This window comes from Suricata suricatta, chromosome 7 (assembly GCF_006229205.1).
Source record: "Suricata suricatta isolate VVHF042 chromosome 7, meerkat_22Aug2017_6uvM2_HiC, whole genome shotgun sequence".
Classification (NCBI taxonomy): Eukaryota; Metazoa; Chordata; class Mammalia; order Carnivora; family Herpestidae; genus Suricata; species Suricata suricatta.
In genome coordinates, this window is record NC_043706.1 from 142,642,377 (window position 1) to 142,669,106 (window position 26,730).

General features: G+C 48.9%; 1 long non-coding RNA gene across 1 annotated transcript; it reads left to right on the forward strand.

Annotated features, from left to right (window-relative positions):
* Positions 1 to 492: 492 nt before the first annotated feature.
* Positions 493 to 2,772, forward strand: LOC115296914. Its single transcript, XR_003911138.1, has 2 exons — positions 493 to 660; positions 2,620 to 2,772. It is a non-coding gene; the product is annotated as an uncharacterized LOC115296914 (long non-coding RNA).
* The last annotated feature ends 23,958 nt before the right edge of the window (positions 2,773 to 26,730 follow it).

Below are 26,730 nucleotides of genomic sequence, written 5' to 3' on the forward strand. Positions count from 1 at the left end.
GCAGAAATGTCAGAACTTACAGCTGGGGGCTGACTGTGCCTACCAAGTTCAAGCCTATCCTATAATGTGAATTTGGTAGCACAGTTAGACAGGAGTGAACCGGCCCAGATGACTGTGCTCTGGAACGTGTGGACAAGCCCGCTGGTCTGGAAATGCAGATGTGTACATGCAGCAGCTTTATTTGGTGCTGATAGAGGAACAGCCTTTGTTGAGGCCACAGCGCAGCATCTCCCCAGGCCCCTCTCCCAGGCTCTCTGCTGCCCACAGCGAATGGCACCGCTGTGGCTTCTCTGCGCCCAGGCCCAGAATTTTCCAAGAGGAAACACATGTGGAGGCGGGCGCGGTGCCCTGGCTCGGACATGCACACTCAGGCACACACCACCAATCTCTTTCCTGTCCTGATGACACTTTTAACAGAAAAGTCACCCTGACCCGAGTAGATTCTCAGGCCACAAACAATAGGCACTTGCTGGAGAGGTGGCTGGGGAGGATGTCTGGGGGCAATGTGGGTCTAGGGGGTTCCAGTGCTGGCGTCTGGAGGGGGGCGGCTTGGGCATCAAGCTCCGTGGCCACCCCCAGCCTGGGACAGCCGAATCCCTCCCCCTCCAGCCAGGCGCCCACTCCTCTTCCATCCCGCTCCGATCCTCCCCGCTCTCCCCGGTAAGAGTGGGGGGTTGCTGGGATGCTGGGGGTCGGCAGGGCCCTGAAAGGGTAGCACGAGGGTCCCCAGAGCGGTGCCAGGGTGGAGGGGGTGCGGCAGAGGAGGGTGTGGGGCTGCGGGGAGAGAGAAGGGGCAGGGCAGGGGTGCTGAGGCGCAGGGAGCAGTACCGGGGTGCAGTGGGGTGGGGAGAGCTGCGGGTGCAGCAGCAGCCGGGGCGGTGGGGCCGCGGGCCCAGGGACAGCCGGCCCTCGCGCTCCCCTCGCGGGCCCCCTGCGCCCCCTTCCCCGCGCCCCCGCCTGGCTGCTGGCGTCAGAGCCTCCTGCGTCAATGCGGCGCGGTGACACACACAGCTTTTTTTCTCCTGCTCCTTTTTCTCAATGAGAGGAGCCTAATGGGATTTTTATTATCAGACCCATAAATCACGCTGCGGGGCCGTCACGCCTGGCACGCGCCCAGCCCCCCTGCCCGCTGCAGCAAGGGAGGGGGTGGGGCAGGCGGCCTTGCCTCCGTGCTGCTTTAACCACCTGCTCCGCGCGCTGCGCGCTGGCTGTGGCCGCGCAGGTGGACACCGGGCAGGCGCCCCGAGCTCCACGCAGCCGAGTCTATGCGGGTCCGGCCAGCGCCGCGCACACCAGGGCAGAGGGGGGAACCGGGGTTTGCGGCCAACGGGCTGGACAGGGGGCACGGCCAGAGTTGGAGCTGCAGCAAGAGGAGCGGATGAAACGTCATGTTGCGGGGGCGGCCGGGCGGGTGTAGGAGCCTAACTGCGGGTTTTTGTGTGGGTGTGTTATTGACACAAACCAGAGCACTAGCTATGAATGCAAATCGGGGAGCAAATGCGTCAGCAGCAGAAGGCGGCTGGGGTGGCAGGAGCCGCGCGTGTTTCCGCATTCTAATGCCCAGTGCCCTGGCAGGGTTCGAATACGATCAGCCGCCCGGTGTATCTAGTTAATGCAGGTCCTCAAACAGTCCAGCTTCCCGGTACTGGGGGGTGCGAGGCCCAGGTGGACTCCCCCCAAGGGGGGGCGGGGACGGGGCATGTCACAGGGTTTCCGTCCTTACTTTCACCAAAGGGGGTGAACACTGGTGGTGGCCCAGCCACTTGACAGGGAGGCCCAGGGAGCGAGCTGCGGGGTAGGGGTCCTGGGTGGTGGACAGGCCTCTCCCACCTCTCTGAAAGCACCTAGTGGGAACAGCCACGTATATTCAGGCCGGTCACCCACACCAAGCCTGCAAAGTTCTGCAAGCCGGTGCCCTGGAACTCTGCAGCCTGGTCCCAGGGGCCTCCCTGGTAGAGCAGCACTGCGGCCCTAAGCTCACCAGGCAGGCTCTGTGGGCTCACCCCGGCCTTTTCCAGAGCACAGCTCCCTCAGCTAAAAGGGGGTGCCCAGGGCACAGCACCTTCAGAAGAAAGTGGTTACCAAGAACGTGACCTGATTTTTTGTAAACTCATAATACTTTTAAATCCCTTCCTCCCCTGTGGTCTCCATTCCTCTGAATTTCTTCGGTGGCCATAAATATCACCCAGGACCAGGTTGTGTCTGTTCATTCCAATGCCAGACCTTTCTAATTTCCAGCTCTGACCCGAGCTGGAGACCCAGCTGCACACGGCGACAGAGGAGCAGGCGGTCCGCCTGCCGGGACAGGTGTTCAGGAGGCCCGCTGCGCCCACACCATCTCCTTCCGGCTGCTTTTTACAGCAGGCAAGCTCTCTGCTTGCTGGGGACCTTCCCCCAAAGGAGCTAATACATGACTCTCGCCAGCTAAGGGAGGCTGGGATGTAAGGAGTGCTCAATCACACCAACTCCTGAATTCCCCACATTCTTTCACTCCTGCAAGGTTGGGGAGAATGAAAATGGGGAAGGACAGAGGCCTGGAGAGAGGGCTCTGGAGGGCAGACTAGGGAGACATGGGAAAGAGAAACGAATACTCACAGCCTTGCTTGTTTGCGTCATTAGGACTGTAACCCATGGACACGCAGGATGACGTCTTTCATATGAAATGTGGCACCAGCAGGTTGGGAGCGCACAACAACGACAGAAATTGGTGTGAGGACACTGGAGCCTTAGGACCCTTGCAAATAAAACCTGTCCTCTGTGTCTATGCCCTTATTCTGATGTGAATGGTGACCGTCTCTGCAGCCTGGGGGCGACATGTAAAACCTGTATTAACGTGCGGATTGATAGACCCGTGGAAGATCCCATTGAAGTGGGCAGCCTGCATCTTCCACAAACAAGCCAGAAATGGTCCTATTGCAAAACGATGTTTTATACAAAACCGGACTGACCTAATGAATGCTATCAATTAGCATCCAAAAGAGAGAAATAATACACTTTGCAAATATGTAAAGCTATGGATGTCAATAGATATCAGTGGGGACAAAGGGGATTAGGACTCCTTTGGAGAGCAGGAAATGGGCCGGATAAGGACGGTGGAGTGGGTCCCACAGGGACTTTCACCAAGGGCGGGATGCGGGGGGCGGGGCCTGCCAGCGGCTGGCTCCGCCCCTGCGGCGCCCGAGTTTGTCCCTGGAGCCGCTCGGTTCCCTGCCCGGGACTCAAAGACACACGATGACTCGTAAACCAGCCCGCGCGTCCACCTGCTGGAAGGACCCACCGAGTTCGCGCAGACACGAGGCCTGGGGGGCGCGCGGGCGGCGGCGCAGGACACAATGGCCCTCGTGTGCAGCACTGCCCGCAGGGAAGGGAAACCCCAAACTGGGGACTGTCCTGTGTACGTCCTCCAGTGACAAGCTGAACGTGTCCTCACGCGTCCTCTCCCTGCAGGGGGACTGCGCTGCATGTGTGTGTGTGTGTGTGTGTGTGTGCGCGCGCGCGCCCGCACGCACACCCTCTGAGTGTGCACGCTCACAAAACAGCAACCTGCAGAAGGGCTGAGTCTGGGAGACAAGTATCACCTCTGATCTGTTCTTAAATGCTTATGCGTCTCTAGATATTTGGGCACCCAGTGCGCATCTGCGTTTTCACCGGGGTCCTCAGTGTGTGGAGGGAGGGGACCCGGGAGCCTAAGAGGTAACGCGCAAGAGGACATCTGCTGCAGCCCCTCTGACGTCTGTGCCTCGGACCTGGCTGGCTCTGAGCCACCAGACCCGGCGGGGCCCCACGGGCACCGCTGGGGAAGGGGCTCCTCGGCCTTCCGTGCGTGGCTCTGGCTGGAGTCTTGATATAGTTTAATTTTCTAATTGCAAAGAAGGGCTAGGAGGTGGGGGAAAAGCAAAGACACATTGAAGAATTTTAGGATTCATTTTTTTTAAGTGTGGGGTTCGCCCCCATATGAAAGGTTGGCCCAGAGAGAGGCCTCAGGGCTGAAGATGCTTCTGCTGAGTGGAGATCCACGGATGTCTGTGGACCTGTGCTGGTATTTCCTCACTAGACGTCATAAGTCGCTTGATGGGACCCCTTGTCTTCTCTTTGTATATTATTGTTTAAAATGGTAAAGAGGGGAAATGGGGGGCCTGGGGGACTCAGTGTGCTAAGTGTCCTGCTTCAGCTCTGGTCACCATCTCACCAGTAGCGTGTCCTGCCCCGCATCAGGCTTTGCCCTGACAGCTGAGCCTGAGGCCTGCTTCAGATTCTGGTTCTCCCTCTCTCCTCTCTTTCTGCCCCTCTCCCACCTGTGCACGCTCTCTCTCTTTCCCTCTCTCAAAAATAAATAAATAAATATGTTTTTAAAAAAATAAATAAAAAGGTAAGAAAAAATAATTTTATTTATTTTAGTTCTTTATGTTTTTTATTTATTTATGAGAGAGAGAGAGACAGCATGAGCAGGGGAGGGTCAGAGAGAGAGGGAGACACAGAATCTGAAGCAGGCTCCAGGCTCTGAGCTAGCTGTCAGCACAGAGCCTGACATGGGGCTGGAACCCAAGAACTGTGAGATCATGACCTGAGTCAAAGCCGGAAGCCGGACGCTTAACCGACGGAGCCACCCGGCGCCCCAGAAAAAATAAGTTTAAATGCGATCTCCGTCCCTGCATTTTTCCTCGTCTCCATTGCTCTTACACGGCTTCCTGACGTGAGTTGTGTGTGATTACACTTGCCTTAAAGGACCTCCCTGTGTAGAGGCCGAGGGAGCTCTGGGGTCGCTCAGGGGTCGCGGATGAACTGCGCCCGCGTGTGTGTGGTTCTGAAGAGCCGCTCGGCGACAGAGTGGGGACACCAATGGGCCGGGGTGTCTCAGCAAGGACACACAGTGGGATTCTGGGAGCCATTGTAAATTCTACTCTGAGAACCGGCCACGGAGCTCAGGGTCCCCAAGGCTCCTGCTCTTGAATGTCAAGGGCAGCAGATGTTTCCTGGAACCTCAAGGAAGTTTCTGGGGGTGGAGAGAGGAAGCTGGGGAAATCACCTTGAGAGTCAAGGAGTTTGGGGTCTGTCCTGGGAACCGTTGACAGGTGGCAGTGAATGCCCACGGTTAGGGCTGCTGGAAGGAAGTCCCATGAACTGCGTGCTTAGAAATTGAATCTGTCCGGGTTCTGGAGGCTGGGAGTCAGAAGTCAAGGTGAGAGCGGGCCGCACGCCCTCTGAGGCTGGGTAGAGTCCTTGCCGGCTCCTCCAGTTTCTGGTGCCAGCTGTTGGTCCCTGGGGTTCCTTGGCCTCCCGCTGGGTCACTCTGCTCTTTGCCTCTGCTGTCCCAGGGCCTTCTCTGTGTGTGTCCTTTGCTTTTCCTCTACAGACACCAGTTATACTGGATTGGGACCCGCCCAAATGACCTCATCTTAACTTGACACAGCTGCAAAGACCTGATTTCCAAACAAGATCACTGATGCCAGGGGTCGGGCAGCCCCAGAGGACACGATCTGAGCCTTAACAGATGCTTTGGGGTTGTAGCATTTGGACGGCCCTGCCTTGGTCCATGAGGAACTAGTTCTGAGTTTCTCCAAAGATGCAGCTAAGAGTCGCGGGGGAAGAAACCCAGCGTTTTCACACTGTCTAGCCCTGCTGGTGGCACGTGGGGGGAGGGGTGGGGGAGGACTCCCGCAGCCTCGAGAGAAACCAGGTCAGCAGGTGCAGCCCCCGGACACACCGATGGCGGTGCAAGGGCTTTAGAGGGGGTGTGGGGCAACCGGCCAGCAGAGGCCGGCCTCTCAGACGACCCAGGACTGTGTGGAGGCCGCAGAGCCTGACCCGGAGGAACAGAGGGAGGGAGGCTCCTACGGGTCTTCAGGGCCCGGTGACTCCAGGTGCGGGCTTGGCCTCAACAGCCCTTCCAGTCCGTTCCCTTGCCCCTGCCCTCCTCCAGCTGGTGAAGCCTGCGGACGTGAGCGTGCGCACCCGTGTTGAGCGCCGAGGTAACTAGACAGAGGACTGGCAGGACCTCCTATGTCATCCTGACGCCTGCCGCTCCGTGTAAAGGCTTCCTGAGGGGCTGGGCTGTGAGTCTGCCTGTAAGAAACAAGCCTCGGGGTAAGCACAGGCGGGCCAGTGATTTCCAGCGGCGCCCTGTGGGGTCCCAGGGCTTGGAAGAGGCCTCCAAGGGCCTGGGAGGGCGGCGGGGAGGGTACTGGGTTCCAGTCAGAGCGTCGCTGCTGCTTTGCCGAGATGAGGTCTCCACGTGGACAGTGTAACGGATTTGGTGAGCAATTCCACCTGGAGCAGGGGTCAGACAAAGTAAAGAAGTGATTAGTGCAGGTGCTCATGGAGCAGAAGGTGGGGGCACCTGTATTCCAGGCACCGTTCTAGGTGCATGAGACACGACCCTGAACAAAATAAACTGTAATTCCTACACTTGGAGAACTCCCATTCTGTTGGCTGAGGGACACACAATCAAGGATAATAAATGAGAAGAATAGATATTATGATAGAAGACAATCTATGCTTTGAAAAGAAAACCAAATATGGGAATATAAAAGGATAATTGAGCAACAGTGGGCTTTACCAAGGAGATGGTGTTGAGGCAGGACTGGAGTTGGTGAAGGAGTTGATAATGTAGGGTGTGTGTATGCAAAGAATGTTCTGGTTACAAGGAAGAGCTAGAGACTGGGACATGAGGTAATTAGGAGACCCTGTGGGTCATGGCAAAGATTTCCATTTTGACTCTGAAATGGAGGGCTAGCCATTCCGTTTTGCACAGAAAAGTGACAGAATCTGACATGCGTGGAAGAAGCTTTCTCTGACTGCAGAGTGGAAAACCGACTGGTGGGGGCAGGCAGGGGAAACTGGGCAGCCGGCCAGGAGACATCGCAGAAATCCCAGTGGGGGGCGAGGCCACCCGGAGCAGGGCGGTGGTGGCAAGAATGATAAGATGCTGTCATGTTCTGTGTGTATTTTGAAGATGGAGCTAACAGGAGTTCTGTGAGCTTTGATGTGGGATGTCGTGAAGAGGAACAGAGGATGATGCTAAAGAAATAAAATCAAAGTCTGAACATTTTATTGGGAAAATGAAAAATCTGGAAAGTAACACGCCAAATCTGAAAAGAACCAAAAATTACTTTCTGGATTTTAAAAATGCATTAATCAGCAGTAGGAAGTCAGTGGGTGAGTTTAAAGTTTAAAGCCAATGGACAGACACAGCTGAAGAGAGATCATTGAAAAAGAAGATGCATCAGGAGAAAGTGTTTAGAATGTGACACAGCGTGACAAAATATGGGGGAAATTTTTTTAAAGGATAAGATGTATTAAAGAGGTATAAATGGTTTTTTTTTTGTTTTAATCCCAAAAAGATAGAAATAAACAATGGGATAGAGACAATAATTGAAGAGATAATGGTTGATAATTTCCCAGAAATGATGAAAGAAATCAATTCACAGATTCAGGAAGCCAAGAGAATATCAAACAGGAGAAGGAAAAGATGTCCTCAGCTAAACATAACAGAAAGAGAAAGTAGCCTTAGAAGAAAATATGGACTATCTTCAAAGGCACCCAAGACTGACCATGGGATTTCCAGAAAACTGAGAGAGGAAGCCTGAAGACAGAATGGCATCCTCAGTGAGTGTGCCTGCATGAAGTCCTGGACAACCTTCAACGGTGACGGAAGGAAGGACACGTCATTCAAGCAGTGATTGAAGCGGTTTGTCACCACACTAAAAGAAATTCTAAAGAATGTGCTTGAGATAGAAGTAAAGTGACCCACAGGGAAAGGCAGAGATGTCCGAAGGAATCAAGAGAAAGGAATGAGACAATCATATGAGTAAGTCTAAATTAAACTTACTTTGATAGTACAAAAATAATCATGTATTATGGGGTTAAAATACAGAATTAAAATGTATGAAGATAATACCATGTATAGTGAGAACAGGATAAGTGGAGTTAAAATACCCTAAAGTCTATTTTATTTTCTGGGGAAAGATAAATATTTTGATTAACATTAGATTATGATTGAATACAGAGACTTTCTGTCTTGTCAGAGGGAACATTTCCCTAAAGAGGGAAATACGGGGAATTCTACACTTGGTCAAAAAGGCACCCACCCAGAAGCCTTACTGCCCCAGGCACCCATAACTAATCTCAAACTAATGTTATCTCAAGGGCTCACATATTCTTTCTTCGTTAGTCATCACATCGCATAAGGACTGGTAAGTTTGGGAGAGACTTTCGGTCTCAAACATGAACATACATATTGGATGACGTCTCCAAGGAACAAAAGCCAATTAACACTTGGCTTTGGGCAATGATCAACTAAAGGTACGACTTGTTTTAAAAATCTCTGAATGGATTAAAGTATCTCAATACATCATTTTATGGACAAGATGGCCGATGAGAAAGGAAGCTAAGGGTGCGGCTTCCCCACTAAAGTGTGATAGGGTCAAACCACCTAAGATGAAAGAGAGAGACAGCCATGCTGATGAGAAGACTAAGGACTATAGTGAACAGGAATCATGGGGACTGTCAGCTCTGTGAGGGCCTTGGCTTTAGACTTTCTCTCTTTAGAGCCACACAGAGCCAACTGATGGACCGTGTGGGTTAGAGGGAGGACAAGACCTTATGCACATTTCAAAGGGTCTCTCTGGCCATGGCATTGAGAAGAGCCCATCAGGAAGTAGCTCATGGCAGTAACCACCACGTGAAGCTGAGTGGAATCACAGACAAGAGGTTATCCTACAGATTCAAACTACAAGCTACATTGTTGGTGGGCTAATCCAGAGAGCTAGTTGTGTTTGCTGGAAAGGAGACTAAGAAGAGAATCCTTTCACGTCACCATCTTGTTCAAGTCACAATGTTCTGAAGAGTCGCCGTGTTGGCACTGTAAGTGCAGTGGTCAAGTGGCAATGAAAAGATAATTTTGTTTAAAATTGTTCTGTTTTGCAGGTGCCTGGGTGGCTCAGTTGCTTGAGCAGCCAATTTCTGCTCAGGTCATGATCTTGCAGTTCATGAGTTCAAGCCCCACATGGGGCTCTGTGCTGACAGCTCAGAGTCTGGAGCCTGTTTTGGATTCTGTATTTCCCTCTCTCTTTCCCCCTCCCTCACTCATGCTCTGTCTCTCTCTTTCTCTCTCTCAAAATTAAAAGAAAAATGTTTTGTTTTGTTTTGTTTGTAGTTGGATTTGCACATCATTATCACTTCCTGAGTATGTGGACTGTGTTGTCATCAGAAAGGAAGACATGAGCTGGGCTCTTGGGCACAGATTCACTCAACATTTGCAAGCAAATGTCCGGGGCGCTGTTTTCCCCCAGATCTGAGCAGCTGTATGTGGTGGTTCAGTCCTGTGTACCCGAGGCTCCCCTTACGCGAAGCCCACCATGCGCCTTTGCATTTTTTGGTAAAATGTTGAATATCTGCTTCAGTAGTTCCTTATTTTGATATTCTTTTCTTGAAGATATTCTATTGCGGCTTTCTAAGATTTTTTTCTTTCTTTTTTGTAGGTGAATGCCACTAAGATTTTAGTGGCCTCATTACTTTATTAGCCAGTATACCTCTGCAAATAACAGTTTCTGGATTTAACACGTTGCCGCTGACTATGGCTATCAATATAAGAAGGGTCACTCTTCTGAACAAAACTGGTGAAAGTTTTGCCTTCATTTCTTCAGAGTAGCTAACATTCATGTTCACCATTGGGTTTACTACCAGTAGTGCGTTCAGGACAGACTCGCCGCACTTGACAGACAAGCTCCAGGAACCTTGTTATACCACCAATAACTCTGAAATACTAATTAGTAACAGGGGCTTTATTTCTCTTTTTTAGGTAATATGCACCAACAAATTTAAAAATTAGTTTTGTTGAGAATTAGAGATGTACAATTAAAAGTGATAAGCGGGGGTAAATGCTTCCATAATTAGGTTCCCACACACTCTGGTTACAGCTGCCGGATGAACCGCATCGCACACAGCACGTGCTCCTGTTGCCGGGCTGCAGCACCATCCTGGAGGTGCCAGGGGCTGCACGATGCCGGTGGCAGGTTTCAGTTCAATTCCAGGTAAGTTCATTGTCTATTCAAAAACAAACAAACAAACAAACAAGAACCTTCATGCCGTCGCAGTTGATGGAATGTATTCTGTCTGGTTTTTATGAGGTATGACGTACTTAGCAGAGATAAACTTCCAAGCAGACTTCACGAGTCATTCCACAGAAGTAAAAGAAACTATGGCATCAGTGAAGCAATAGAAAAAAGTCTCAACACTGAAATGGAAACTCGGGGTGCCTGGCTAGCATAGTCAGTGAAGCGTGTGACTCTGGATCTCAGGGTTGTGAGTTCAAGCCCCACCTTAGATGTGGAGCCTACTTATAAAACAAAAAAGAAAGAAATGGAAACTTAAAAAACAGACACCCTACGATTTTAGTATAATAACTGAAATAAAAATTAAAATAACATATTGGGAATGGCTGGAGAAAAAAATCGGTAAACTTAAAGAAAAATCGTTAGAAATTATTTATTTTGAAGTAAGGGATCAAAGATGACAGCTGAACAAACAGTCTCAAGGACTTATGGGAAAATATTAATCAAACTTTTATAGGCGTGATTGTATTCCCAGGAGGAGGGCATACAGAAAGGGTTAAAAAATTATTAGAAGAAATAATGGTAAGATCTTTAAATTAGAATTGAGAAAAAAATTGAATCTAAGATTCAGGAAAGGCATCAAACGTGAAGTAGAAAAAACACAACCTCACTTAGATAAGTTACAGTCAAATTGCTGAAAGGCAAAGGCAAAGAGAAATTATGGAATCAACAAGGGAATATTATACATCCATCACATAGGAAAATGATACAAAGAATGACCAACGTCTTTTTAGGAACAATGGAGACCAGACACATTGGAATATCCCATTCCAGGTGTTAAAGTAAAATACAGCTAATTAAGAATTCCATTTCTTTTTTTTTTAATTTTTTTAATGTTTTATTTTTATTTTTGATCCAGAGAGAGACAGAGCATGAGAGGAGGAGGGGCAGAGAGAGAGGGAGACAGGACTGGAAGCAGGCTCCAGGCTCTGAGCTAGCTGTCAGTGCAGAGCCTGATGCAGGGCTCGAACCCATGAATGTGAGATCTGACCTGAGCCAAGTCAGAGGCTTAACCGACTGAGCCACCCAGGCGCCCCAAGAATTCCATTTCTAATGAAACTCTCCTTCAAACATGAAGGCAAAATAAAGGCATTTCTTAATAAATGAAAACTGAGATACTTTGTTGATCAAATACCTGTGCTACAATAAATTCTAGATGAAATTGTTCAGGCTGAGAGGAAATAACACCAAATGGTAACTGTTTGGTAAATATAAAAGATGAGAGAGAGAGAGAGAGTGTGTGTGTGTCTCTTATGTTCTTTAGAAGACACATTGATATTAAGTAGCAAGGATCTAAACATTACACTGTTATTTAGAAAGCTTGTAGAGATGTTATACATGACCACACTAGCGCAAAGGGAGTGTGGTAAGGAACACCACCAAACTGGTGTAGAGTTCCTATACTTTACTGGAACTGAGTCAGTATTAATCTGTAGGCTGTTTTGATAAATGTAAAATATATTTTTAATTCCCTGAACAAGTACAAATACTAAAACTAAATATGGCAAAAATATAAATAAAGATATTAAGATGATATGTTACAAATTCTGTTTACCACAAAAGAGAACAGGAAATAAGAAAATAAAAAGAGGAGACAAATAAAAAACAAACAAATTGTAAAATGGCAGGATTTAATCCAATCATTTATTACTTACTTACAAATGAACTAAACACTCTAGTCAAACACCAGAGATGATTAGAATGGATATAAATGTAAGATCCACTTATATTTGGTCTATAAGAAATGTATTTTAAATTCAAAGGTATGTGTATTACAAACATATATTTAATAGATCTTAGAAGAGAGGGAAAAAGATCCATTATGCAAACAGCAGGTGTTAAGAAAGTCGGAACGGCTACATTAATGCCAGGCCAAACAGACTATACCCACAAGGAATATTATTACAGACAAAATACAAAATGGACAATCTAAGAGTGGAAATCAATTAAACCAAACTGGTTCTTTAAAAACATCATATAAAACTGATAAAATTTTAACTAGATTGATGAAGAGATATTAGCAATATCAATAATGGCAGATTTTACCACCTATTACAGCGGCCTTCTGAAACAGAAAGCACCAGGCCCATGTGGATTCAGTGGTGAATTCTACGAAGCATTTAAAGAACAAATGTTGCCAACTCTCTGCAATCTCTTCCAGAAAATGCGATCCGAGGAACTGCTTCTGACTCCCTGTGTGAAACATGCATTACCATAGCACCAAAACCACACAAAGAAAGGTATTAAGAAAAAAAAACATACAAAGCAGTGTCTCTCATGAACAAAGATACAAAAATCCTCAACAACATCTTATGAAATCAGATCCTACGACATATAAAAGAATTATACACCACCACCGACTGGGACTAGTTGATATGCATCCCAGATATGCAAGGCTGGTTCAAAATTTGAAAATAAAGTCATGTGACCCATCATATCAACAGAATCAAGAAGATAGATCACATGATCTTATTGATAGATGCAGAAAAGGCATTTAGCAAAATCTAGCACCCATTCCTAATAAAGGCTCCCAGGAAACTAGGAAGAGAGGGAACTTTCTCAGACTGATAAAGAACATTCCCCAAAACCTATAGCGACAATCATGCTTCACGGTGAGAACCTCCAAGCTTTCCTGCTAAGATCAGGAATAAGGCAGTGATGTCCCCTCACATCACAGCTTGTCAACCTCTTCCTGGAGTTGGTTTTTGTCCATTTCCCCCCAGTAGTATTGAGATGTAATTGACATGCAGTGCTGGAAAAGTTTCAGGTGAACGGCATAATGATTGGCTTACATGTACTGTAATTGACGACCACTGATAGTTTGGTTAATGCCCATCATTTGATATAAATAGGGAAAAAATGTTTTCTTGCTTGTGATGAGAACTCTTAGCATTTACTCTCTTAACGACTTTGAAATATACCATAACTATGGTCACCACGTTGCCCAGTACATCCCAGTACTTTTTACCTTGTAACTGGAGACATTTGTCCATTTATCCAAAATTTTATCAACGTCCAACCACTGAAAGCACATCAGTGCTTGCCTGAAAGTCAAGGACTGATCAGCTGCAGAGAGAATGTTTTTGAGTCATGGAAATATTCTATAACTAGATTATGGGGGTAGTTACACAGCTCCATGCATTTGTCAGAACTAACCGAAGCATACACTTCAATGGGGTGTGTTGCAGTCTGTGCAAATTATACTTCAACAAAGTTAAGATCAACTTAATGAACTGATTTTTCAAAAAGAAAAGAAACAGTGAAGCTGATGTCCATGCCACCAAGCCAGGCTCTCATTAACATGCTGAGTGTCTAGTAGTTGTCCCCATGGCCATGCCGGTCCTGCCCCGCAGCGGGGGTGCTGAGGCCCGGTGAGGTAGAGGGGAGGAGGCCGTCTCACAGGTGGGTCAGAAGGAGGCTGAGTCAGCTCACTGGCCCCTCCCAGCCAAACTGGCCCTGCGGCTCCTCTCTCCAGAGCCGGGTTCATTTCTTACAGCTTTGGGCATCTTGGTTGTAGGGGCCTCATGTCACTACAGAGCAAACATAGTAAAAATTCACCGCATCCCACATTAAATATATATGGGTTTAGTTAAATTGCAGGAAACCAGTTGGCATAATGTCCTATTTTGTGGGCATTTAGTTAAACGTTTGTGTATTTCAAGTTTTCTGTGTTTTTCCCACCCACAAATTGCAGCCAATTTTTTCCCTTTGTAGTTCTTAAAAATTGCAAAAGGTCTAGTACAGTGGGACTTGTGTACCTGCCAGGCCTATGGAGGTTTTCTTTTTTTTTGAAAGCTTCTATTTCATCTACAGAGAGCTGACTCCACAGAGAACTGGGTCGGGAGGGTGGGGCGGGGTGCTCACTTTGCTCCAGCCCTGGCCACACACACCGGGTGACAGCCTGAGCCCTGGCCCTCTGGCAGCATTGAGGCACAGATCACCTTCGGGCGTCCGTCCTGCTCACCTGTGGAGTCTGGCGGCCTGTCTGGGCTGGCCCAGTGCCTCTACGCCTCTAACCAGCTCCTGACAATGCCTGGTATCTTAGACTCGGGTCAGCAGAGTGTGACTTTTCTTGTCTAAGTAGTTACCGAGGAAGGGTCCCCAGAGGAGCCGGTCAGGAGGAGGGAACCTCCCAGAAGTGTTCTTAGTAGGTTAGCTCTGACCTGACCCCAGAGGGGCTCTGGAGCAAGCACCACCCAGGGAGCTGCTCCTGCCTTAGCAGGCTCCCCCCCCGGCCCCCCCCCCAAGCAAATCTCCCAAGGAGGCAGCTTTGAGCCAACTGTGGTCAACAGTCACAGTAGCTGGGGCCCAGGAGAGGGGACCCCGCCTCCCACAGCTCCCGCCCCACAGGCTGGCTCTGGCTCCTAAAGACCATCTTTGATGGCGGCCTCAGCTAATGGGTGTCCCACCCCAAAACACATTTCCAGGAACCACCCCCAAGACAAAGGGTGTTTCCAGAAGTTTCCAAGGAATTCCAATTGCAACCAAGTTTGGGAGGCACTGAATTTTAACTAAAGCTTCATTGGCTTTAACTCTTTCCCAGTAATGAGCGTCTGCCGAGAATTTCTCCCCCATCCCCCTGCCCCCGTCCCCCCACCATGGGAGCCGCCAGCCAGCACACCCCTGCCGGTCACTGGCTCGGTGGTGTTGCCCGCACTGAAGTCACAGCCACACACCCGCACGGGGAACCTGTGGGCGGCAGACCCTCTCTCCCTCTCCCTTTTGTCATACATCTTGCAAGCAGAGCTCCTTGCAAACCCCATACTGCAGAGGTCTTAAGGAAACACCTTTTTAGTTTCTATACCTGCCTATGGGCAGGTGATGTCCTGGCTGGTGTGGTGGGGCAGGGGGGAAACAGGGTGTATTTATCCAATGATAACGTTCTCAGAACCTCCCTTGTTCCCACAGCCCCTGTGGTTGGTCAGGACTAAGGACCAGGCCAGTCTCTGGGGAGACTCCTCAGCCTCTTGTGCTGATAAACCCATTGGATTCTGGGCCCTCAGACAGACTCGGCTACTCAGGCGGGCGATGCGAGCACCTGGTGGGCTCTGGTCCTTGCTCTGGTTCAGGAAGCGACCGTGAGTAGTGTCCACATTTCTCTTCCTCTCATGCTCTCACCAGAAAGAGCAACTTTATCTAATACGCCCAGTGGCTTTAGGGTGCCCTGGGCTCTTCAGGCAGGAATTTTGTGTGTATGTGTTTTCCGCTCTATACTCTTCTGTGCCCTTCAGATTTCCCACCACAAACGAGAGCGCTTCTTTCTATGCAATGAGCACCCAGAGAGACGGTCTCTAATCACAAGGGTGAGGCGATGAAGGGTGGATGTTAGGTATTTATTGAGTCTGCACCAAGGTGTGCAGGAGTCAAGTTTCAGGAATGACCTCACTCTAAAATCTTTCCAGTTGTCAGTGGAAAAATGACAGCCTGGGTAATAGGAGTTCTTGTAAAAAAAAGTTTTTCTATTTTCAGCCTGCTACAGAGTGTACGAAAATCTCAGAGTTTCCAATGAGCTGTTAAAACATTTTAATTTGCGATTATCACCCTAAAATGCAATGTCTTGGATGATAGGAATTCGTGGACGTCACACTGCCAAATATCTTGTAAGCTGTGTGTGAATTCTCCAGACAATCCCAGAAAGATGAAGAAAGGCAAAAAGGGTGTTGGGTTTTTTTTTTATGTTCTTATTTATTTATTTATTTTTGAGAGACAGAGAGACAGCACGAGGAGGGAGGGTCACAGAGAGAGGGAGGCACAGAATCCGAAGCAACTCCAGGCTCTGAGCTAGCTGTCAGCACAGAGCCCAACGCAGGGCTTGAACCCACAAACCATGAGCTCATGACCTGAGCCGAAGTCGGACCCTCAACTGACTGAGCCCCCCAGGCGTCCCAAAAGGGTGTTGGCTTGATGCATTTTCCAGATCACCATAAAATGCTGGGACTGTGTTTGATGCTGATTATTCCATACATAGTGACTTAAAATGCAGACCGGTTGATTCACAGATAGAGAATATAAGCATGTCTGAGTAACCGGACGAAAGGAGGAGATTGAGTTTTTATCATGTTAATCTCATCCATGGAGATACTAAGCTGGAAGTTGAAGCTGAGAAAAATCTAGACTTTGTAATTCAGCTGTCTTCACTGATCGGGAATCTGGCAGTTACTAACACGCTACCACGCCTCAGTCGAGATGAGCCAGGGACTCCCACTCAGAGAGCGACACATCATCTCCCGTCACAGACGCAGGAGACGCGGTGGCGTAGAGGCCCGGAGGCTGGGCTGATGTGTGGGACTGGGGCTTCATCCAGCCCACCCCTTTCCCGTTCTGTGCCCCCCCCAGGCAACCACCCTGTTGTCAAGGTGGGGGTCCAGGCAACCTGGGGGGAGCTGCCTCACTTTTAAAATCCCAAAGCACCATCATCTTGCGAATGTGGATATTGAAGGCTGGTCTAAAATAGATTTCGACTAAAAAGGACAGTTTTATAGAAGCACATAACTGTAGCAAATCGGTAATAAAACCTAATATCCAGCTCATCTCATCTGGATCCTTTCCTTAACGACTCCTAGACCCTCAGAGGGATGCCCACAGCATGTGAACGCCCCCGCGTGCTGAAGCTAGAATAGTCTCCAAGATCCTCCGAGAGCTGGGCATTGGGAGATAATTTCCATGGGTCTTTCGTGTTCCTGGATGTCGTGTACTGACTGCTTTCGTTCTGGACACCGTTTCAAGGATGTTTGTGTGTGAGCAGCCTTGGGAATAAGGTAGAATCTTCCTGCACAGCAAAGCGCATGCGTGCTTACCCTCCAGTGGGACACACGATGTCCCCTTCCATGGCCAATGGCACCCCTGCCTGACACGTACTTTTACAGGTTCTTTTCCGGAACTGCACGAAACTGCAGATTTGTACTGGTTTAGAGGAAGTAGGGTTTGAGGGACTGAGCCACCAGCGGCGACCAACGCAGTGAGTGACCTACCGGCCTCCCTCTGGACCAGCACCCAGCGACTGTGGCCTGGGCAGACTGATTTGTTAGCTTCTTCTTAGGGAAAATTCCAGGCCCCTTGATACTTCGGGACTGAAGGCTGACTTTTCACGGCGCACCTCCAGGACTCACTGAAATTGACGATGATTGTGATTAAAGGGCTTCCCTTTCCGGTAAGTTTTCAAGTATCAGTGGCCTTTTGCAACTGAAGCTGTAAGTTGTGCAAGATGACCTTCCACTCCTCACTTATAAACGATGAGTAACGGTCCGATCCTCATAGGAGGACTGAGGAGACACCACTTGTGGACTTACCCAGAAAGGGACTGAACTCCCTTGAAGGTAGACAATAAATTTAAGGGATATAGCACACCCCAGGACAACTATACACACACACGAAAGAAATACAGCTCATAAGCCAATTATAGCAACAAAATCAGATTATTAAAAAATGGTTAATACAGAAGAAGACAGGAAAAGAGAGAAATAGACAAACAACTGATGGCACAAACCAGAAACAACAGCAAGAGAATAGATTTACACACAAACATGTTGATAACCACTGGACGTGAAAATGGTCGAAACCAGGAGTTTCTGCCCATGGCCAGATGGTAAACATGCTTGGCACGCAATAAGATCTTTGCTATGAACACAAAACTCTGCCGCTGTAGCAAGAAATCAGGAACAGACATTCCACCACTAAACAGACGTGGCTGCATTCCAACAAAACTTATTTACAAAACCGGGTGGTGGGATTTGGCCTCCGGCCTAAGTGGTCCAGTTAATGGGCAAAGATACATACAAAGACACTGAGACACTAATAGTAAAATACTGGAAAAGCATGTATTATTAGAATACCGGTCAAAAAAAAGGTAAAGTGGCAAGATTAACATGAGACAAAGTAGATTTCAGAACGAAGAATGTTGTCCAAGATAGAAAAAGACATTTTATAATGATAAGTGGGTCAATTCATCTTTAGAACATTCAAGGCTAATTTGGTGTGCACGTAATAGAAGATCTTCAAAATACTTTAAAGGAAAAATAAACAAATCCATTATTGTAAGTGGAGCTTTCAACCTACTCACTCAATAGTTGATACAACGAGGAAACAGAAGATTAACAAAGATCTAGCAGGCGCTTGGGTGGTTTAGTTGGTCAAGCACCTGACTCTTAGTTTTGGCTCAGGTCAAGAGCTCGTGGGTCTTGAGTTCAGTCTCCACATCGGGCTCTGTGCTGACCGTGCGGAGACTGCTGGGGATCCTCTCTCTGCCTCTCCCCTGCTTGTGCTCTCTCTTTCTTTCTCTCAAAATAAATAAGTAAACATTTAAAAAATAAAGGTACATAAGTTTGGCAAACCCTAATATCAACTTGTCTTAACTGGCATCTTTAGAAAACTACCTCCAACTACAAAATGCGCATTCATTTTAAGTGCACATGGAGCACTCACCAAGGTAGACCACCTTCAGGCCCAAAAAATAACTGTCCGTAATTTTAAAAGATTGAAATCATATAAAGAATATTCTCCAAACAAAATAATATTCAATGAGAATACGTTACATGTCCCCAGATGTTTGGATAATGAACAAACATACAATGTTTCAAAGAAGAAATCCAAAAGGAAAATTAGAAAAATAGTTTGATTTGGATAATAATGAAAACAGTCTATCAAAATTTGTGAGATGCAGCCAAAGCAGTGCTTAAAGGAAAAGTTACAGCATCAAATGTTTATGTTAGACAAGAAATGTTTCAACCTGGTGATCTCAGCTCCCAACTGAAGAAAACTAGTGAGGGGCAAGACGTCCATACGGTGAGTGAGGAACCTGGCAAAGCCTCTCCCTCAAGAGACAGAAATAACAAAAACGATTTCAAGGCTCTGGGAATGGACCAAAAACATATAGCAACTGAGAAATGGTTATTCATGAAAACCCACTGACCTTCAGGTAAGAACGGGTAGACGGCAGGGTCCTCGCCCCACTGGCCCCCAGCACTCTCTGCTGCACCAGTTTGGGGGGGCCCTGGCCGCTAGCCCAGCCTCACTGGTTTTGCCAAACAAGCAGACAACAGCCCCGCCTCCAGGGGCGTTGGCAGGAACAGCAGAGACCTGGAGGCGACGGCACTGGAAAGGCCGTCAGGACGCAGGCAGCTCGCCTGCCGGCTGGCCTCAGCTAGAACAGGTGGCAGAGCAGAGGACAGGCTGGAAAATCCGTGGAGCAAACCCAGGAACGGGGCCAGCTCCGAGCATTCACATGACAGAGACTGGCCAGAGCCCACGCTATCCGTTAGCGACCCTGAACCTGGACGGGGGCAGAGAAGGGAATGTTAGAGCCAGCGCAGACTGGAAGGGACTAAGCCATTAACTGACCTACTGGAAGGCAGCGCAAGCTTCCTGGCTGAGTGTCCAAGCGCAGCCTCTGAGCAGTCCCTGGCTACGCACTGTGCTAGGCAGACACACGGATGAGCCCTTGAACCCTTGAATGCCAGACTTAAAAATAAAAACAAAAATTTTAAAAATCTGAGCAAAGACAGCAGCGGCCAAACACGGTAGGGAACCAGATTTCCAAGATTTGATGTAGTGAAGTCACTAAACAAACGAAACACCAGCAACAGTACCCTGGACTGGGAAATATCAGATTCCATAGTTGCTAAATATAAAGTATACATATATTATCCAAAGATTAGGTAAGATCTAACGTATTATCCAAACTGCCCAGAAACAGTTAAATATGATCCATAGTGAGGGGGGAGCACTCAAGAGCTATATTTTTCAACACCAAGATTTGGTACTTTTAATAATTTCTATCTCTCTACTGTGTTCAACCACCTTAGTTTAATTCATCAGATTTGTTTTACTAATTTAAACTTCTTCATTATTTTGAGCATTTTATTTGTATATTTTAAATAGTTTTAACATTTATTTTTGAGAGAGAGAGAAAGAAAGACAGAGCACAAGTGGGGGCGGGGGCAGAGAGAGAGGGAGACATGGGATCTGAAGCAGGTTCCAGGCCCTGAGCTGTCAGCACAGAGGCCAATGGGGGGCTCCAACCCACGAGCTCAGAGATCATGACCTGAGACAAAGTCAGACACTTAACCCACTGAGCCACCCAGGTGCCCCAGAAACCTACATTTTAGGTGTTACATCACGATGTATTCAACACACTGGTCAGAGTGATCCTAAGGTCCCGGCTAACGGGTTCACCCTCCGGGTTGACCTCGGAGTCCTGTTTTTCTCGCCAATTAGTTGCTGGGTTTTTTTCCCTTGCTGTGCTGTGTATCTCATTTTCTTGCTGTAAATTTTCTTTCATCAAAATTGAGTGCTGAATATTATGTGTCAACTAGTAGAAAGAGGGAATTATGACCTCTGCCAGGACACAGGAAGGCGTTGGCACGGGGGAGGGGTCTGCTCGGGGCGGGGCAGGAGGGGGTTGGGATGTTGCCGTTACCCTCGGGCTTCAAATCCCTGCAGGGACAGCTGAGGAGCCTCGTGTTTTCCTCAGTCCAGGTGGCCCCCTCGGCTGTCCCCAAACAGCTGCCCCTGAGTGCAGCCTCTCACCACGGCGCCCCTTCCCCAGCAGGGCCGAGGGTGTGGGCCCCCCCGGGACGTGGTGGGGGCAGCGGGCTTCTGCGTGTCCCGGATGCATCCTGAGTGAGGCAAAGCCTGTGCGCTGGGGTTGGGAGTGAGGCTCCGGCAGCACCCCTGCCTCCCCTCCCTGGGGTGGGGAAGCTCTGGCCTGCACCGTCACCCCCCCACCCCCCGCAAGAGCTTGGGAGACATGGATCTGTCTACCCCACGTCACACACCCCTTCTCGGTGCCATGCAGGGTCCTGGCCCGAGAGCTGCCTGCCCTTACCCGGGAGTGGACTCGCAGCTCCCTTCCCCTGCTGTCACGGATCTTTGCTTGCATCCTGGAGGTGACACTTTGCTGCGTCTCTTCCAGGGAGGGTAGACTTTTAAGACAAAGGAAACACAGTAGGAGGGAGTGTTGTGCTGCGTCTGCTCCCAGAGGGAGGCCCCCGCCCGAGTGGGCACCCACCTGTGTGTCCGGGGCCCAGCTTCCCCACACGGCTCCCCTAGCCCGCCCTTGGCCTTCAGCACGGGGCTGACGTTTAAGGTGATTTCTTCTTAACCGACTGTCGCCCACGCTCTGCTAAGGTGAGACGCTCGGTGTGTCCCTCTGTCCTTGGCGCGTCTGTCTTTGGCATTCAGGTGACTGGGTTGCCTCGCAAAGTCAGTTTGATGAGCAGCTCAAGGAAAGTTACGACTGCGTAGATCCTCGAGGTTTCTCTCATTACGAGGAAAATGACACTTTTAGCAGCTTGTCACGTCCTCGTCGAGGCGCTGTCCCGGGTGGGGAGCTGCAAGTGGAGAGCGGGGCCTGTGGCTGGACTGTATGATCTGATTTTGTTCACAAAACTCTGACATCAAATGTGTGGGGCTTTTCTTCATTCCAACAAATTCCTCTGGACATCTTTTTTCTTTCTTTCTTTTTTAATTTGCTCGGAACTTTACTAGGATTGCCGAGGTTCCCAGGTAGCAAGGCAGGGTTTCTGGGCGAGGACGACAGAAATGCTCATTTCCAGGACAAGGGACCTTGTGTAGACACCGAGGCAGGCTGGCAGCACGGCGTGGGGACGGGGGAGGGCAAGGGTTGGAGGAACAGGGTGTCAGTAGAGCCCCCAAGGCCTCAGCCGCCCTCCATGCTTCAGGGTCAAGGGCGTGCACGCCACAGAGCACAAGGAAGGGCCAGAGGGGCGGACTGAGGCACCACAGTGAGTACATTTAGCAGCCGGTGGGAAGGGCGCTCGCTCCTGGGACCTCCTGCACTTCTGACTAATGACACATCATAAATCAAGAGACTCCGGGACTGCCTTCCGGGACCGCCTTCTCAGATGTGACGATCTCTAGTCCACAGTTCCAAATCTCTCTCCCTGCGGTGGTCTTTCCGGCAGCCAGCCCCACCCGGGCACCACATTAACACACAGAACACATGTCACTCCAGGAGCCCTAAGGGCGTGTGCCCAGGACCAGACAAGGATCGTTATGTTTCTGTTAGACCACGCACAGTTCTCACAGAGGCAAACTCACGATTCAACGTATCTTCTGTCCCCAGTAATGACACTGGCTGAAAACGAACCCACCTTCTTCTCTCCCTCCTTCACGCGGGGGTTCAGGGACGCTTGGCTTCTGGTGGCCATTGCGGACACGATCCCGAGTCTGTGGAACTGCCTGGTCGCTCAAGGCGGCTTCGCACTGAATGCAGAGAGGATCCCCTACGAGAGAGCGGAAACTGTGCTGATGGTAAACACTTAGAGAGGACTCCTTTGGTGAAAGACGGACAGAATCCTTTCCTGGGCCCCCTAGAATCACGGATGCTCCTGGAATTTCCATCTACCGTGGGCCAGCCCTGACTGAGGCAGCCCCCTTCAAATTGCTTCTGATGAGATCAGTTCAGGGAGATGGTGAGGATGGAAGGGGTCTGTCAAAGCACCCGGAGACCTGAGAGGCCCCTGGATCGTTCTGGCCCAAGGAGCCATTCTCCTTGGTGGATGGGCAAAGGGAGAGAGACTTTCTACCCACTTAGGTTGCTGCCGTTACTCAGGGGGCCATCCAGGGGCTGCCAGAGAACCTCGAGGAGGAGAGGGAGAGAAGGAGAGACCGCGGAAACGAGTTTCAGGAGCAACCAGAGTGATTTAAGGCCACTGCGCTCTAGGCCAAGGACTGATGTCTGTCTGTGGTCAAAGAGGGGGCACATCCAAGCCGCACGATGTGCGTCCACAGGCGTGCACTTTTCCGCAGGATCTCTCTCTGCCGACGCTGGGTTCCACTTGAGAGAGAAGGAAACGTAACTGAGCCGCGGAGGCGTGGGTAGAACTCAGGGAGGCTGGAGATGTAAGACAGAGGAGAGCTCCAGGACGTCTGTTCTTGGAGGTGTGCCCGTGGCCTCGAGCTCTGGCTTTATGATCTTTAAAGTGAAGTGACTATTTCATATTTGAGGCTCTTCCCTCCTGTAAGACTGTGTTTCTTCCTGGGGTTGGATCATGCTGGACTGAGAGCAGGTTGTCTTGTCGGAGCAAACTGCTGTCCTGGTGATGCGGCTTGGAGAGTCTGCAACCCGGGCCCATGGCGCTTCCCATGACGACAGGGGTATTTCCATGGAAAGTCGGGAAAATGGTGAAATGGCAACTGGAAGAACGTTAACTGTAAATTTACAATCCTACTTTTCTCGAGAGAGAAAACAAGTAAAACATAATCTTTGGGACACGAAGGTGGCTCAGTCGATTAAGTGTCTGACTCCTGATTTCAGCTCAGATCATGATCTCATGGCTTGAGGGTTCAAGCCCCGTGTTAGGCTCTGTGCTGAAGTCACGGAGCCTGCTTGGGATTCTCTCTCTCTCTCTGTCTCTCCCTCTCTCTCTGTCCCTTCCTGCCCCCGTTCATGCTCATGCGTGCTCGCTCTCTCTCTCTCTCTCTCTCTCTCTCTCAAACAATAATAAACAAACAGAAAAAACAGAATCTCCTTCATCCTCAGTTTCCTCATGGAAACTTGGTGGACGTGCACAGACTCAAGGCTCCTTCTGTGAGGAGGCTGAGCTCTGGTCTGAGCAAGTTACACTGCCGTTGCTGACTTCAAAGTGGGTGACCAGGTGCAGTGGTGCCCGACGTGCCCGGAGAGTGGGAACAGAGACCCCACGGACACACCTGACGACAACCTCAGAGGGAAATGGAAATGCTGGTGGGGCCCCGGACTTTGCAGGGGCGCGTGCAGACCACCAAGGTTTGTAGTCAAACCTTTGACTTCAACATCTGTGTGTGAAGCAGCATCCATGCAAAGAAATAGAAATTACAGGAGATATTTCAAGCCTAGAGGCAACGCGTCATGCAGTACCAGAAAGCTGGGAGAGGAAAGGGGGCAGGCCAGGGGGATGGAGCATGGAGTGCTCCCCGAGGTCAGGGGCTCTAACGGGCCAGCGCAGGGGTCCCTGGGCCGCATGGTTGGTTCAGAATCTTCCACGAGCATGCGCACCAACAGCTGTGACTCAGGTCTGCAGATCGACCGCAGTAATGTCCCACCGTTCATTTCCCGATGTTAACGTCTGTGCTGTGAGTGCGTAAGAAAATGTCCTTACAGTGGAGAAATGCACACTGCAGGATTGCTGGGTGATGGGACCCGAATTCCTTCTGAATTCCACCTTTTTTGTAAGTTTGACTTACGTTTTGTTTTTTAATTTGAAAACTGAGCCTAGGAGCGCTGAGGAGCGGGACCAAACAGATCCTCTCTTCCCCCACGGGAAGTAGCAGCCCAGCTCCTCCTGAAGAGCTCCGCTCCCCCCTCCTTTGCCTGCTGCTGTCCTGGCACAAGATCCAGAAATGCCTGGGTGACAGCCACAGCTTGAATTTGAGTAGGACTGTCCTTGTGTCCCCAGATGGAAATGTGTTAATGTCTGCCCTCTGGGAAACGGACTCCACAACTGCAAACCTCAAGTTGCAGGCGCACATTTCGTTGGGACACGGGGACCCTTTCCTGGGATCGCTGGGGCGGTGGTCGTGGGACTTTCCTCACCCTTGATTCCCAGACCCATATATCACACCTGTGGGGGACACAGCACCACCTACGGTCCCGGGTTAAGGGAGCCTCTCGGTAATCCTGACGTCCTCACCAGCGCAGCCCTCATCTTCTCAGTCAACTCCCTGCGGTATAATTTACAGACAACAGAACTCAACAGTTTCAAGTGCAGCATCCACTGGGTTTTACCAGGATTAGGGTTTTTATGATCTCTCAGTTTTCTCCTACTCCTTTGCATCCCACCCACTCTGCAAACCTAGGTCTTGGCGATCACTATGGTGACCTCTGTCACGACAGCTTAGCTCTTTCTAGAATTTCATAGAAGTGGACTTAGTCAGCGTGTGGTCTTTCCCGGTTGGCTTCCGTGACTCGGTGTCATGCTTGCGAGGCGATGCTATTGTGTGCGTGGTGGCATGTCCCTTTTCCCCGCGGAATCGTATTCCGTTACATGCAGGCACCACTGTTTGTTTATCATAACTTTGAAGTCAGGTAGTGTGAGCTTTCCTACTTTGTCATCATTTTTCAAAAGCATCTTGGATGTTCTAGGTTCTTTGCATTTGCAAAGGAAGTTGACAATCAGCTTCTTAATTTCAGCGAAAATACCAGCTGGGATTTGGGTTAGGATGGGGAAAGAAAACATCCTAATAATAAGAATCCTTCTATCCTATGAGATTGAAAGTCATCTACACTTGCCAGCTCTTCTTTATTGTTTTCAACAGTTTTCTTTTTCAGTTGACACTGTAGAGGTTTTGCATCTACCTTGTTAAGGCTCTCCCTAATTATTTCCTCTTTCTGATGCTCTTGTAAATGGTCTTATTTAAATCTTAACTTCGAATCAGTCATTGCTAGTAGATGGAAATTAATTTCTGTGTGTGGATTATGTAGCCTACAATCATACTAAAGTATGTATTATTCAGATAGCCTTTTTCTTAGGTTCTTTGGATTTTTTTCTATGTAGACAATTATGTGTTCTATAAAGAAAGTCAGCTTTATTTTTCCTTTTTAGTCTGAATAGTTATTCCCCCTTCTTTTATGGCAACGTGTAAGACCGTTAAACTGTGGTGAATAGCGGTGCCTTATTTCAGATCGGGCTTTCCCCATTACGTGCAACGCTGGCTTTACGTTTCCTGTTGCAGTGCTTTATCGTGTGGGTAAAATTAATTTATATGTCCAGTTTTTTATTTATATATCCAGAATTTTATTTATCAAAAATGAATATTGAATTTTGTGTCTTTTTTGCATCTAGTGAGATAATCAAGTATCATTTCCTTTTTAGTGTGTTGATATGGTAAATCACGCTGATTGAGTGTGCTGCTGTTGGAGGTGGAGGAAGCGGCCAGGAGTCAAGAATGCAGAGACTGTGGCTTTAACAGGAGGAAAGGAAAGGAAATAGATGTTTCCTAGAGTCTCTGGAGGGAGCATGGCCTTGTCTTCACTTTGATTTTGCCCCAGTGAAACCCAGTCCTGACTTCTGACCTCCAGATTGCAAGAGAGTACATGGGTTTTGTTTTAAACCACCAAGTCTGTGGTCATCTGTTTCAGCAGCTGTGGGGAACCACTCCCGCAGTGTTGTTCAGGACTTCTACATCCTTCTTCGTTTTTGGTCTACTTATTCTATTAACTGGAAAGTTCCAGTTCCCAACCATAACTATACGATCTGTTCCTTTCTTTGTGCCTCCGTTCCACTTCATGTATTTTGTACCAATGTTACACATGACACACATAACATTTCACACTATTATGTTCTCGTGAGGAATTGTCTCTTGCCTCGTCATGAAGTGTCTCTTTCACCTCTAAGAGTGTTCCTTATCCTGCTATGTATTTGGACCGTCATCAACATAGCCATTCTGGGGTTCTTGGGATGAGCATTTTTATGAACTATCGTTTTGCACTCTTCCCTTTTTAACGCATGGCTTTATGCAAAATGGCTATTTGGTAGACACGTCCAAGCTGATGAGCTCTCACACTCAATTTTGGTGTTTAGACCACATGTGTTTCATCTAATTATCAATATGGATAGACTGAAAATAACCACTTTGCTATGCATTTTCTGTTTGTCCTATCTTCTCTTTGTTCCTTTTA